The 12966-nt window shown below is 42.0% G+C and overlaps 1 protein-coding gene across 2 annotated transcripts in view; it reads right to left on the bottom strand.

Annotated features, from left to right (window-relative positions):
• The window catches only part of SLC35F4 (solute carrier family 35 member F4), a 130787-nt gene that overhangs the window by 101997 nt on the left and 15824 nt on the right, over positions 1–12966 (bottom strand). The gene's annotated exons all lie outside the window — the stretch shown is intronic.

Here is a 12966-nt window from a genome sequence, read left to right as displayed (position 1 = left end):
AAATTCAAGGAAGTTAGCTGGGAGAAGATCAAAACAGAACCTTTGCCTGATCAACCAAAATTGACAGCAATACTGTTAAGGACAAAAGCACCACAGAAAACCCAAGCAATAGTCTTAATTTTCTGCTGAATCTTTCAGTTCCGTTTCCTTCCTTTGCCTTCCTTGGAAAGTGCATGTTTTATTTACGATTAGAGGAACTTGCCCCTGAAGGGTATGTCTCGGCAAGCTGATCTTTTAGGGGACAAAGTAAATTTAATATGAACTTTGTCTGCTTTTAACTGCCAGCATGTTAAGCGAGCCCATATATTTATATCAGGTTCTCTTATCCAGTTGCTGTGTCTTGTTTGTAAAGGAAGGAGCAGGCTCTGCTACTAGAATTAGGAATGGCTTACTTTCACTCGATACCTCCTTTCACCATCAAAGACTTCTTAGAGACAAAATAATAATAGAATCCAGAAAGACAGGAAAAGCTTCTTTTACTGATAAACTAAGCCAAAGCTCTGCAAAAGAGCTGAGAAAAAAAACCGTTAAAAATTCATGTACTTGCCTTTGTCCAATTTCATCCTACACAGGATTTCAAGAGACAGGTCACTGTCAAAGGTACACAACAAATTTTTAAAATAACAAACAAACAAAAATAACCCACACAACACCACACACTTCTAACTCTAAAAACACAGCCTCTTCCTGTGGAAGTTGCCAAGCGCTTATAGTTCTTGACTCAGCTGACCTAAAACCCTTTCTAGAAGTTATTCTAGACGTCCTGGAACAACCGCTGGTCAGCTTAGGAACACCGACCTTGAAGGATGCACCCAGACAAGGCACATTCCTGTTCCATCACTGAAGGTGACGCAGCAGCCTTCTCCTCGACCCAGCTTACATGTTATCAATAGGGCAGTGGACATGATCTCTTGAGCAATCTCAGACTTATATTTAGCTCAAAAGTACAGACTTAACGAGTGGGTAGATGGAGAGCTTCACTGGAGGATGGACATTTGATTTAATTAGCACATTTTGCACCTACTGTAGTGGGACACTTCATCACGAAGGGCCATACCTAAATAAGTGTTACAAGGTTTTAACTTCGGTTGCTCCACACCAAAGAGACGAATAGGGAAGGGAGGATGACAGTATTTTGCTCAGTACATCAGCTCATTTGTTTCTTGCCTCCAGCAGATGAAAGCAATCCTAGTGTCGGCAGATGACTAAGTACTTCAAGGGGGGGGGGAAGCCAAGGATAAGTCCTATGAAGCTGGCCTTTCTGGAGCTAATCAAATCTTATTTGTTCTGATTTGATCCTTATTATACTTTGCAAGGAAGATTTTCCTTAGGCCATCTAAAAAAATTCCTTTTTCTTTTTTTATTGTTGTGCTGTTTGTAGGAAGAGAATACATTTACGTAGAAAGAGCAAACTATCTCCAGATTTTCCAGCAACCCTGAGATGCTGTTTTCACAGAAAATCCTCTAAAAAGAAAAGAGAGCAGGACTGAGAACACCTGCTCATGCCCTAAAGGCAAATTTTTGTTTAGTTCTTCCCTTGACTGTTCGTTCATCTCATTAGAGAACTCTTACCACTTGCAAATTATATGAAGTCCCTGGCAGGACAATCATGTTGACTCAAAAGCTTCAGTATGCAAGGTAATTCTCTAAGTAACCCTCTAGCTCCTTGCATCAGACTTTACCTCCAACTTTCTCATCTTTATCACATCAGGCTTAAGTTCTCCTGGCTCTATCAGGACTAAGTTTACACTTGGGTGTCACAAAACGGCCCAGAAAGACAAAATCGTAATGCTCATGAGAAGCTACTGAAAGTTTCTTGTGGTTGCTTCTGAAGAGCAAAGAAAGCCCAGGTTTTGCATACCGCTTCAGTCCCAGCAGCAAGAAGGCAACTCTTCCCCCCGAGGACTACAGATGTTGTAAGACTCCACCAGCATGGAGCTCCAATTTAATACACTGGGGCATTTGGCAGCTCTCACACAAGCAAATCAAAAGCAGTTCTTCCATCGTGTAGGTGTTCCCACATTACACGACTCAGAGGTCAGATCTAAGGCACTGAAAGATGACAGCTCAAACTATCTCATCTCGGGACAGGGCACAAATACTTGTGGAATAAGGAGTAACACAAGTAAAGAAAATACTCCAAGTGTGAAGAATGAAGTCACTGTGAAGGGCAAACAGAGGAAAAACTGCTTCATTCTGAATCCTGCTATTCTGGATGCAAGTATGTGCTCACACAAGGTCCAGTGCCAAAGCCAAGCCTACAGAATATGTTCTTGATACAGCTGCATCTCTTCTGCCTTGCTGCCCAACTCTCTAGGCAGAAAGAAGCATGTGAAAATTAGAAAAAAAACCACCACAACACAAATACACTACCTCTCAACAACACCGGTGATATTGCTGGAAACCCACAGTGCTAGGCACTAATTAAACACTGCTCGTTAATCAGTTATTTATAAAAAGCAGCTGTTCTGCAACACAGACACAGAAATGTTGGAGACATTCAAAGGTCCCTTCCCACCAACTTCTTCCTCAAAGCGGTACCGAGGCCAATATTAGATCAGGTCAGCCAGGGCTTTATCCAGCTGAATCTTGAAACCTAAGGATGGAGTTTCCCTGGGACAGCGCACTCCAGTACAGCACTTCCCTCTAGGGAAAATTCCCAAACTGAACCCCCCAAGCTGCAACTTGAAGGCCACTGTCCCTCATCCTATCATTCATATTACACTGAAGAGTTTGCCTCTATCACCTTTGCAACACCCTGTCAAACCACTGTTACATTTCCCTCCAGCTGGACCAGCAAGACACAAGGAACAATTTCAGAGGTTCTCAAAAGATGATATTACAGCTTCTAGCTACTGCAAAGGTCAGTACCAACGCAACGCCAGTCAAACAGAACAAGACCAAGGAGCACTGGGTTTCTTTTCAGGTTGCTTAGCTTTGCATAAGTGCTGAGTGACGAGGGCAGATTTTGAAGGTCTCAGTAGCAGTTTGTACCATGATCAGGAAGGAAAGCACAGAACCCCTGCAGCAAAAGATTTCAGCAGGCAAAATTCAAGGATCCCACTACTATTCACGTGCACAGACGCACAGTGAATGGTGGAGCCAAAGGACCTCAAAACAGGCCAAAGCCAAAGTTTGGCTGACCACACAGAAACTCTAAAACACACTCTCTAAAAGGAAAAGTCACAGTTCACAGCAGACTCGACGCAGTTCTTGTAGATGTTTTTCAGCCGTCATACCTGGGGCAGGGCAACACCATGGAGTTAATGAAGATTCGAAGCTTGGCAGCGCGGATTAAGGAAACAAGATGTGAGAGGTGGTCCTACTCCTATCCCTGCTGATGACAGGGTTGTGACTGTGCCCCATCCTCCTTCCTAGTCTCACCCTATTTACTGTGCCTCAACAGAGTGGAGGCTCTTTTTGTATACAGACATCGTCTCTCGCTCTGTGTGTGTGCATAGTACCATGAGGCCCCAGCTCCAACTAGAGTCTTCAGGCACTTCAATAAAACAAATAACAATTTATTACTGCAACAATGAAACATCTCCAAGACTCCATGAAAAGCACCAAGCACCAGGTATTTTTCGTTCAGTACGTTACTGGCACCACATGAAGTGCAAACTTCTTTTCCTCTCTCTTAAAATGAATATTTCTTAGGCTTTGAAGCATGAAATAAGTAAGCCCCACGGAGAATGGTATTTTTAGCTTCCAGGATCACATGATGTGCCAATGGCTTCTGTCAGGATCATCAGTCTTGCAAATTTAAATTGATTGAAGTAATAAGAGTGCTTGGCAAACATGCCAAGTTGAAACGTATAAAAAGCCAAAACTTCCAATTAGACAGCATGAAGTAAATGCAGTCCTCTTTATAAAACTGCTAAACAATTCCTATTAGGAGTGCTGGAAAAAAGCTTACTGTGCTGCAAAAGTAGAAAGCATTTTTAGTTTTATTTTTTAATGCTATCGTAACCAGTTAATTGTTTTGTCATCTCTAGCCTTTCTTTCCAAATGTTTATACAAATCAGTCTCACCCGTGTTATGAACTAATTAATTCAGTATCGCATAATAATTTCTACTACAAACAAACAGCTGGATACTTGGAGTTATCTTTGCATTATTCTCATCCTGGATGGATGTGTAATGCAGTATACAAAATAGGCAAAAATATATGATGAAAGACTCTTACAAGCTTGGATTTATACTGATCAAAGACAGAACAGACAGAGAAAAACTTCGGAAATCCTCCTCAGTTTTGGTGTGGTGTACTGTTGTTTTGGTTTTTTTCATTGTGATCAGACATCAGAACAAAAACCCAATGGACAGAGATTTTCCATTCTCTTGGCCAGCTGTCCATCACCATTCTGACTTTAGCGGGGAGGTCCACAGCGGCTGAGCAGCCACCATCACACATACACAAACGTCCCTTCTGCAAACACTAGAGAGGATTCAGGGCAAGAAAAGCGAAAGTGACTGAGGCTGACAGAACTTGTATTGGTCAAGGTCAATGAAATTACAATTCAATATCAGATGACCTCCATAGTTTTCTAGGATTTTACATTTCTTTCTGTTTTAATGATTTCAGGCTCTGGATATGATGTACTGGTTGAAACACATAAGATAAGTCTGGGAAAAAAAAAACAAACAAACAACACATAGGCCGGATTTTCTTAATTGCACCAGGATAAATCTCCAGCAATTCCAGTAAAGTCTGGGGTAAAACAGGTGGAAAGATCTCCCCTGACTGCCACTATTACTCTTGAATTACACTGGTAAAGGTAATCAGAATTTCTCACCAAGGCTGGTCGCTTTTTCTTTTTAGAATATGAAAAATCAAAACTGCATTGAGAGCTACAGCCTGTCAACTACAGCACATAATTACAGTCAAATCTAATTGCTAAAAGCAGACATCTTATGGACAAGCTCCACAGACATGAGCTTGAGCTAGGACACACTGCAAGGATAAGGTGTTAGAACAAGCCTGTACACTGCAAAGCAGTTGGCATTTGCTCACATGACTAAAAATAATTGTACTCCCTTTTTCATCGATTGGCATCCATAAATATTCACTTTGAGCCTGAAATGACTTTGCCCTAAGCAGGACCTGACCAATTTATGTCCAAACATGGGAGGCCTGGAGCTAGGCACAGTGTCCGAGTTCACAGCGAGCTCGAGGCATAAACCTTCATGATCCTTTGCTAAGATCCAGACACTCTGAGGGCAGTTACAGCCAGGGACTGCACCGACTGTCCAAGGACTTCTCACAGCTTAAAGAAAATCAACTGATTTCTATGCTATAGTTTTAACACACATGCATTAAAATTACATTACATATATGTCTTGTTTTAGATATTGATTATTAGACTATATAATAATGTATATTTGTATATAATGTAATACAGAAGTAAAGGGGGTCAGATTAGGCAACCTTAACTGTCCCTTCTGCCCTTAAAACATCTATCGGTCACAAGGCTTTAAGAACACATACACAGAACCAGCTGATCTAGCTGCCAGGCAAACTCAGCCAAAGGAGTCTGACCAGATAAGCAGCTCCCTGCTTCAAACGTTGCCAAAATCTAAGGATGTCACTGGTGGTAGCAGACAACCAAAGCCCACAATCCACAGCGAGCAGATGGCCTCTGGAGGAATTATTGGACAAATGTGGCTGCCTGTGATACTGCTGGCTGAAACTTAACAACTTTGGAGGTCCTTCTCAGTCTGCATTTCTGCCAGAAAATATCCAGTGCTGGTAGGATTGCTTTTCTCTGATGGTACCATGGATACCTGCAGCAGGCGAGTACCAAAAGTGGTAAAGGTTGAGCAGAGTTTACACCAAAGGCATGTGAAACTTCGACTTTCACGTTTCACCTCAGTGGACCACAAAGCACATACAAGAAGGAGACCTCTGGAGCCGAAATACTGGAGAGCAGAGCATTCCTTAAGAAGCTGTCCTCACGCAAATTCAGCAAGATCTACGAGGATCAGTGACATCGAGGAGGCCCCACTACATGATCATTTCAGGGGCTATCAAAACCTCTTCTGCACTGAGCCTTCCAGCCAGACACAGCTGGAAATTCAGACGCGTTAGATCTGGGTGGACAAGATTTGGACAGACTAGTAGGGAAATTCCACAGAGTAGAAAATATAGAAGGGTTATTTATTTGTTTATTTATCATCGTTTCTTTAATGTATGGCAGACTAATGAGAGGAGTAAAATCATTAATAGCTGTCCATAGAGGTGGAAGAGAGCACAGCATCTTCCATTTCCTCTTACCAGCCATCCCAGGAGGTTCACCTGTAAATCCACATGAATTCTAAGGGCTATTCTAACTTCCGTGTTACATTTCAGTCACTCAACCCCACCCCAGCAAACAGTTACACTGATTTGATTTTATTATGCTCTTCTTAAGCAAATCTACAACAAAAAGTCAGGCTGTTGGGATAGCAGACTATACTTTTGTTCAAAGGCAATTTCAGTTTGAAGCGGCTGCTAAAACCGACCTCTGTTTCTGGAGTATTTGGGTATCCAAGGGGCTGGGCAGGACTCCGATCCTGGATGCATCAGTATAAACCTGAAATAAAATCCTATGCTGTAATGGAGTTATTCATAAGCAATTAGCTCAGACTGAACCCAAGCTCACAAATGGCCACATTTCACATCTTGGAGAGGAACGTGACAGCTTTAACAAGGAAGTATTAAAAAAAGCATTTTCAACTTGAGAAAACTCTGTGTATTCTGCATTTAAAAACTACCCCAACTGTCCACAGGAGCTTATGTGCCAGATGCTGAAAATCTGTTCTATAAATAGACTCCAGCAGTCTTCTGAAAAGCGTCGAGACACAAGAATAGTCAAACACAGACAGAGCACCTAAATATTCAAGTGATCTAATTTTGATCTCACTCACACAAGGTATACACTGGTGTAATGCCTATTTTTTTTTTAACAGAGAGAGGATTCATCTAGATGCAAGATTACCACTCCATATTTATTTCTATTTTTAAGACTTGTGATTAATTATTAATGTTACATGGCATGTTTAAGATAAGAACATATTGCTGCTCTAGCAAAACTACTAGAGTAGGCTTTCTTGCTTTTCCAGATAAAAGAAAATAACAAAGACACATTCTCTAATTTCACACAACAGTCCTGTCTTCCTGTGATCACTAAATTAACAGTGCTGCTATCACTTTGAAATGATATATAACATTTAAGATTATTAGTCAGCTGTTTGCTTTTCTACTAAAAACTTAAACAAACATACTCCACAAAGCAACAGACAAAACCTGAACATAACCCAAGAGATCTGCTCTCCCAGTTTTATTCTTTCTAGTGCTCCGGTTAGGATCTGCAGAAATTATCACTGAAGAAGGTAAAAGAAACAATTACAGGTGTAGTGCTGATAGAGGAGTACCTGCAAATAAGTACAAGCCAAAATTAACTCACTTTATGCACCAGTAAGTACAGTCTATTTGCAAGCAGATTTAAAGGAGACAAAATGCTGCAATGGGAGAACAAGACTGAGGGCTGACTTCTGCAGCCCTGACTCAAGGCAACATTCCCACTAATTTCAATAGCTTTGCCCGAGTCAGACTTCAGCTCTAGAACTCTAATTACAGCTGAGTAACGAACCCACAAACAACTCTGCCAGCAAATCAGCACCTCTCTCTAGTCATGCAAGAGAGCAAGATTTTTCTTTTCATTACCTTCTTCTCCATTCCCCATGACCCCCCAGGTGCTCTGTACCCATCAGCTCCAGCCATCAGGAAAGTCACAAAGGGCTTGTCATCGACATGCAGAGCTCAAGCTTTAGGGCTCAAGCTAACACAAAAACTAGATGGTTCTGGAGAAGACAGTCAGCGAGCAGCTGACTTCAGGCAGCTTCTGCACACAATGCAAAATGAGACTGGGGAACTCATTGCCGGAGGCTGTCAGAGAGGAAAGAAGCAAAAAAGTTTGAAGTTCTGGTTCTGAAAGTGGCTGATGGCCTGACGTTGGAAGGGCGTGACAGAAAAGGATCACTTCATTCACGTCCTGTTTCATTTCCTACAGCAACTCCTACCAGCTCTGACACATGAGGATCCCATGCTAAACGGGCTTCTGGTCCAAATGTGGACGATTTTGTGATCTGCCTTACTAGATTAGGAGTCCAGTTACTCAGAAGTATTTCTCAGATGCCAGTTCCAGGAGCCACGCTAACTTTAAATAGATAATTTTCTAGCTTTTAAATTTTTTTTTTTGTAACAAAAAAAATGGCTGACACTTTGACCAAAAAATCTCACATACACCACACACTGCTACAGTCTCCAAAGGCACAGGGACAGTAGTTTTAAGACAGATCAGTTGTCATCCCCCTTTGAGTTGTATGAGGATTTTGATGCTTAAACAAAAGTTAGGCCACCAGGACTACACCACTTCAAAGGAGACATACAAAGCACTAGGGAAGAGAAAAAAAAAATCTTTAAAATATTAGAGTCACACTAAGAAGACACTGATGTTTACGAGCTAAATAAATGATTTTCTGGAATTTTCAGAAACCAATCTGGTCATGACCCATCCAGCTGAGGTTTAGTATGTGGCAAGTCATGAAGAGTTGCTGGGCCCTTTCTCCTGGGTGTCTATAGGGAGACACTTCCTTCCAGAGGCCATTTCTAGTGAGCTTGGGCTAGAGACTCTCCTACCCAAGGTGGGAACATGGCAGATCTGCCAGCAGCCTGCTCTAACCTTACCCCAGCCACCGTTCTCTGTTCAGAAGACGCCCTTTACAACCTATTTATAGATATTCAGATTTTTCAGCCATGGGCTAGATACTCATTTTGAATTCCAGCCCCTTTACTCTTCAGACCTCCCATGGATATAGCTGCAACTCTTGGTCCAACTGAGGAGCCTTTTCATGCAGTGATGAAGTGGGAGATGTTTGGCTGGTGGACACATCTGCTATTTTAACAGAAATTCTTGACTTCTCAAGGCCACAGGTCAAAAGGCAGTAGGCTAGATGGCCTAGACTGGCCAGTCTCAAATAATCTGCTAAACAACCCCACAATGTATTAGTTTATTGGAACCATTAAATACATTTCTTCTGGTATTTAAACAGTTTCTGCTTCACCACTCATTTGGCCTCCTACAATTTGTTATGTAGGTGAATTTTTCAACCTGTGCAACGGTCAGGGTGATGTCTACAACACACTTAAATCTAACTCAAAACGGTACCTGAACCTTTGCTTGTCGTATAGCATACCTAACAATGTCACCATCTGTGAACAATATGTTGAGACAACTTCACTTGCAAACGCTGGCAAAATACTGGAGAGAAAGATCACAAAATAACTTGCAAAGTTCATTTCAAAGTCGCTGATAACTTTGCCAACAATTTTGCCTCATTGTCTGCCCAGCTCTGGCCTTGATCATCTCATAAACCGAGAGGAAAATTAGAAATTCATCTTGGCATATAAATTTTAAGTTTTTAATAGAGTAATGAAATACTGTATCTTAAATGTGCCTCAGCAGCCACTGTTCTGTGGAACAGTAAATCCTGAAGAGAAACGAGGTGGCACCAAACCAAGGTCTGTCTGGAACTTATGTATCTAGAGGGATGCGTTTCGTATCAACGATTTGAGCTGGCATGTCCAGGAAAATAAAAAGCACTGGTCTCAGTCCTGGGACCTTTAATTTAAAAATGCTACAGGGACTATTTACAACTCTAAGTAGGCAAAAGAAATTCTAGAAGAGTGGAAAAGCACAAATCTGAATAAAAAAAGAAATATGAGCAGCTGGGTATAACAGGTAGCCTGTCCTCTCTTCCCATACCTGACCAAATAATCAAACGGGCTACATGAAGGAAAACCAGGAGAATGACAGTCAGAGGTTTGTCAAGGCTAAATCCCATCAGACTAATGTCATTTCTTTACGACAGAGTAACAGGTTTGTGAACAGCAAAGGACAGGAGACATTACAGATCTCCATGCCAGTATGGCTGCTGATACTGCCCAGCATGGGAAGACACAGAAACAATTTCACGGGGTGGAAAAGTGCTCAGGAGCCAAACCTGGGGTTGCTATCAGCGGCTCACTGTCCAACAGAAGGATGCTAAGTGAGGGTCCTTTTAACATTCATTATTTTCATAATAGGGAGCTTAATCATTATGAATAAAATGATATTAAACAGGAAGGCTACAAGTACATTGGAGGAAGAACTGGAAAGATTTGAACCACGTGAAGAAATCGCCTGGAAAAATAATTATTTGCGAAAGTGAAAGGTTATTCCCACCTAAGTGGAGAATCAGCTGTAGAGACACAGTCCAGGGAATAGCTGCAGTTTTCTAGATAAGGACTGAGAGTTTATAGAAAAATGCAAGCTGAAGCTGCATCTCCTGTTATACTGCTGCCAAAAACTCCAACACAGAAGTGATATGGACAATCCATCGTACACTAAGGACATGAAGCAATATTTCTCTGCTAGGCTGCGCTGGTGAGACCTCAAGTGAAGACCTGTGTCCAGTCTGAGGAACCGGATTTTAAGAAAGGTGTAGGCTCACTGGACAGTCTAGAGGCAAAAGAAGATATGCAATTTTCCAGGAAAAGTATGACTACAGAGAATGAGTGGAAGAATTTGGTTTGTTTAGTAAAGATGAAGGAAAACAAGGAAAAAGGTCCTGAGATCTACAGGATATTGCTGCAGAGGAAGAGACGAGTCACAAGGTGACTACAACAAGTACTGGGTCTGAACTACACCAAGAAAGATTTAGCCATGAGGGAATAACAGTGAGTGAAGCACTGGAACAGACTGCCTGGAAGGATGGGCAATGTCCACCACTGATGTTTTAAAAATGGATTAGACATGTATTTGTTAAGAATGATACAGGTGACCCTGCTCATTAAACACTAGTTATTTCTCCATACCTCTGCCAGTTCTGCGATCCTCCTATTGGAAGATCACTGCTCAACCTACAGAGCTCACCAACAAAATTTTTTAAAAGTGGCCAAATCCCAAACATTGTAATAAGACAAAACTTCCCAGTTCTGGAATCTGGATCAATGGCAAGAATGTCAAAGGGCATGTCAGGTTCTGCCACTCTTCGCCATGTAACTTCATTTGAGGAAGAAATCATTATTCAGCCTGGGTAACATTCTACTTGATAAAGAAGATCATAGCAGACTGACTAGCAATTTGGATGCCTGTCCATGATTTTGCAAAGTTCTAGGCCTCCCTTTGTGGTTTTACACTTGCATCCGACCTCCACAATTACTTTAAAATGTTCTGCTGTAATTGAATAATCAGAGGCAATTATGGAAGGTCAGAGAAAGAGCAGCCATAATATCTTCTGTTAGCTCCTGATAGTACATGACGTGGAGCTTTATTAATGTGTTTGGAACACATCCCCTAGCCCACTTCAGAATTGCCAGCACTCCCTGGGGGATGGCACTGAAGGGATCCACAGCTTTCAAATCTTTCTTCAAAAAGATAAAGATGATGGCTTTCAAAGAAGTCAAAGGGAATCAGAAACCTTCTCCCAAAAAAATCACATGGGATCATGAATAGCTGTAACAACAGGTGCTGTGCCAGGATTAAGGCATCCTTTTACCAACCCAGAGGTGCAAAGGTCAGCCTTGGTCCAGATTTGCACCAGAGGCTGCACTCCCAATTAATCCAGCTCTGAGCAGGTCCTTGTACACTCAGACCAAGTGTTGAAAAGCAGCTGGACATAATATCAGCCACTTCATAACCTTATGTACTGAAGATTATAGGCACTGCTAGGCTTTAACTTCACTCATCCAACAGGGCATAAAGTTTGGGTGAACCATCACCATGGCGAAAATCTCCAAAATTGGTTGAAGAGGGGAACTCAGAACGTCCTTCTCTGCTCATCTCAACACATCAATTCCAGGCACATGCTAGTTCTAATTTATGGGCTGGTTGCCCTTCTCCTCTGATCTGCTCCAAAAACACAAGATCTTACTTCCCCTGCTTCTTGCACTTCATGCTCTGATGGAGCAGACATAGATGCCTTTGCATCTCCACCACTTGATCTTTCAGAGGACAGAGGGCTAAGCTTCTCATACTGAGCCACACTTCACATCAAGGGTACATTTATAACAAATACATAGAGTGTGAATAAGTTGTTAATTATGTCTGTAACAATCAAAATCAAAAGATCACCAAATAATTTATGAAATCTATATTCATCTAGTAATGTGCTTCCAATCACCTGTTTATATCTTTGTGTTTATAGTAAGACTAATCATCCTGACTGTCCTTACGTTGGAAATGGGAGGAAATGGAGGGAAGAAGCATTTCTCTTTTCGACATGACCTGCAAATGACTCCCCCTGTCCTCAACACCCCTCCATGCCACACTACAACTGACAAGTTACATATGATCACAGTTAACATACAACTTTTCTCTTTCTGGCTAGTAACATGGACACGTTTGCAAAATTCAGTGAAGAAACTAGTAAATGCTGACACACCTGCTCCTTAACCTCTTCCTTCTGTATCCTGCTCTCTCAGAGCAGTACTGAAATTATGAGTACATCCACACAGTCTTTTACAGGTAGACATCAGCACGTTGTGGCCCCATTCAAGCCCACCATTCACAACAGGGCTTATTGGGGCTAGCACAGTGCAGAGCTGCCAGGGCACCATGGTTTCTAACTGGGAGTTGCCTGACATCCACAGGGCTCACAGCATCAGCAGAGCAAATTCACCTCTACTCAAAGACTAAACGTACAAGGCGAGAATCACAGAATGGTCAGGGTTGGAAGGGATCTCTGTGGATCACCCAGTCCAGACCCCCTGCCAAAGCAGGGTCACCTACAGCAGGCTGCACAGCACCGCATCCAGGTGGGTTTTTTAATATCTCCAGAGAAGGAGACTCCACAACCTCTCTGGGCAGCCTGTTCCAGGACTCCGTCACCCTCAGAGGGAAGAAGTTCTTCCTCATCTTCAGCTGGAACTTCCTCTGCTTCAGTTTG

Source organism: Opisthocomus hoazin, chromosome 7 (assembly GCF_030867145.1).
Source record: "Opisthocomus hoazin isolate bOpiHoa1 chromosome 7, bOpiHoa1.hap1, whole genome shotgun sequence".
NCBI classification, from domain to species: Eukaryota; Metazoa; Chordata; class Aves; order Opisthocomiformes; family Opisthocomidae; genus Opisthocomus; species Opisthocomus hoazin.
The sequence above is the reverse complement of the archived record's forward strand: the minus strand, read 5'-3'. Positions and strand labels throughout refer to the sequence as shown.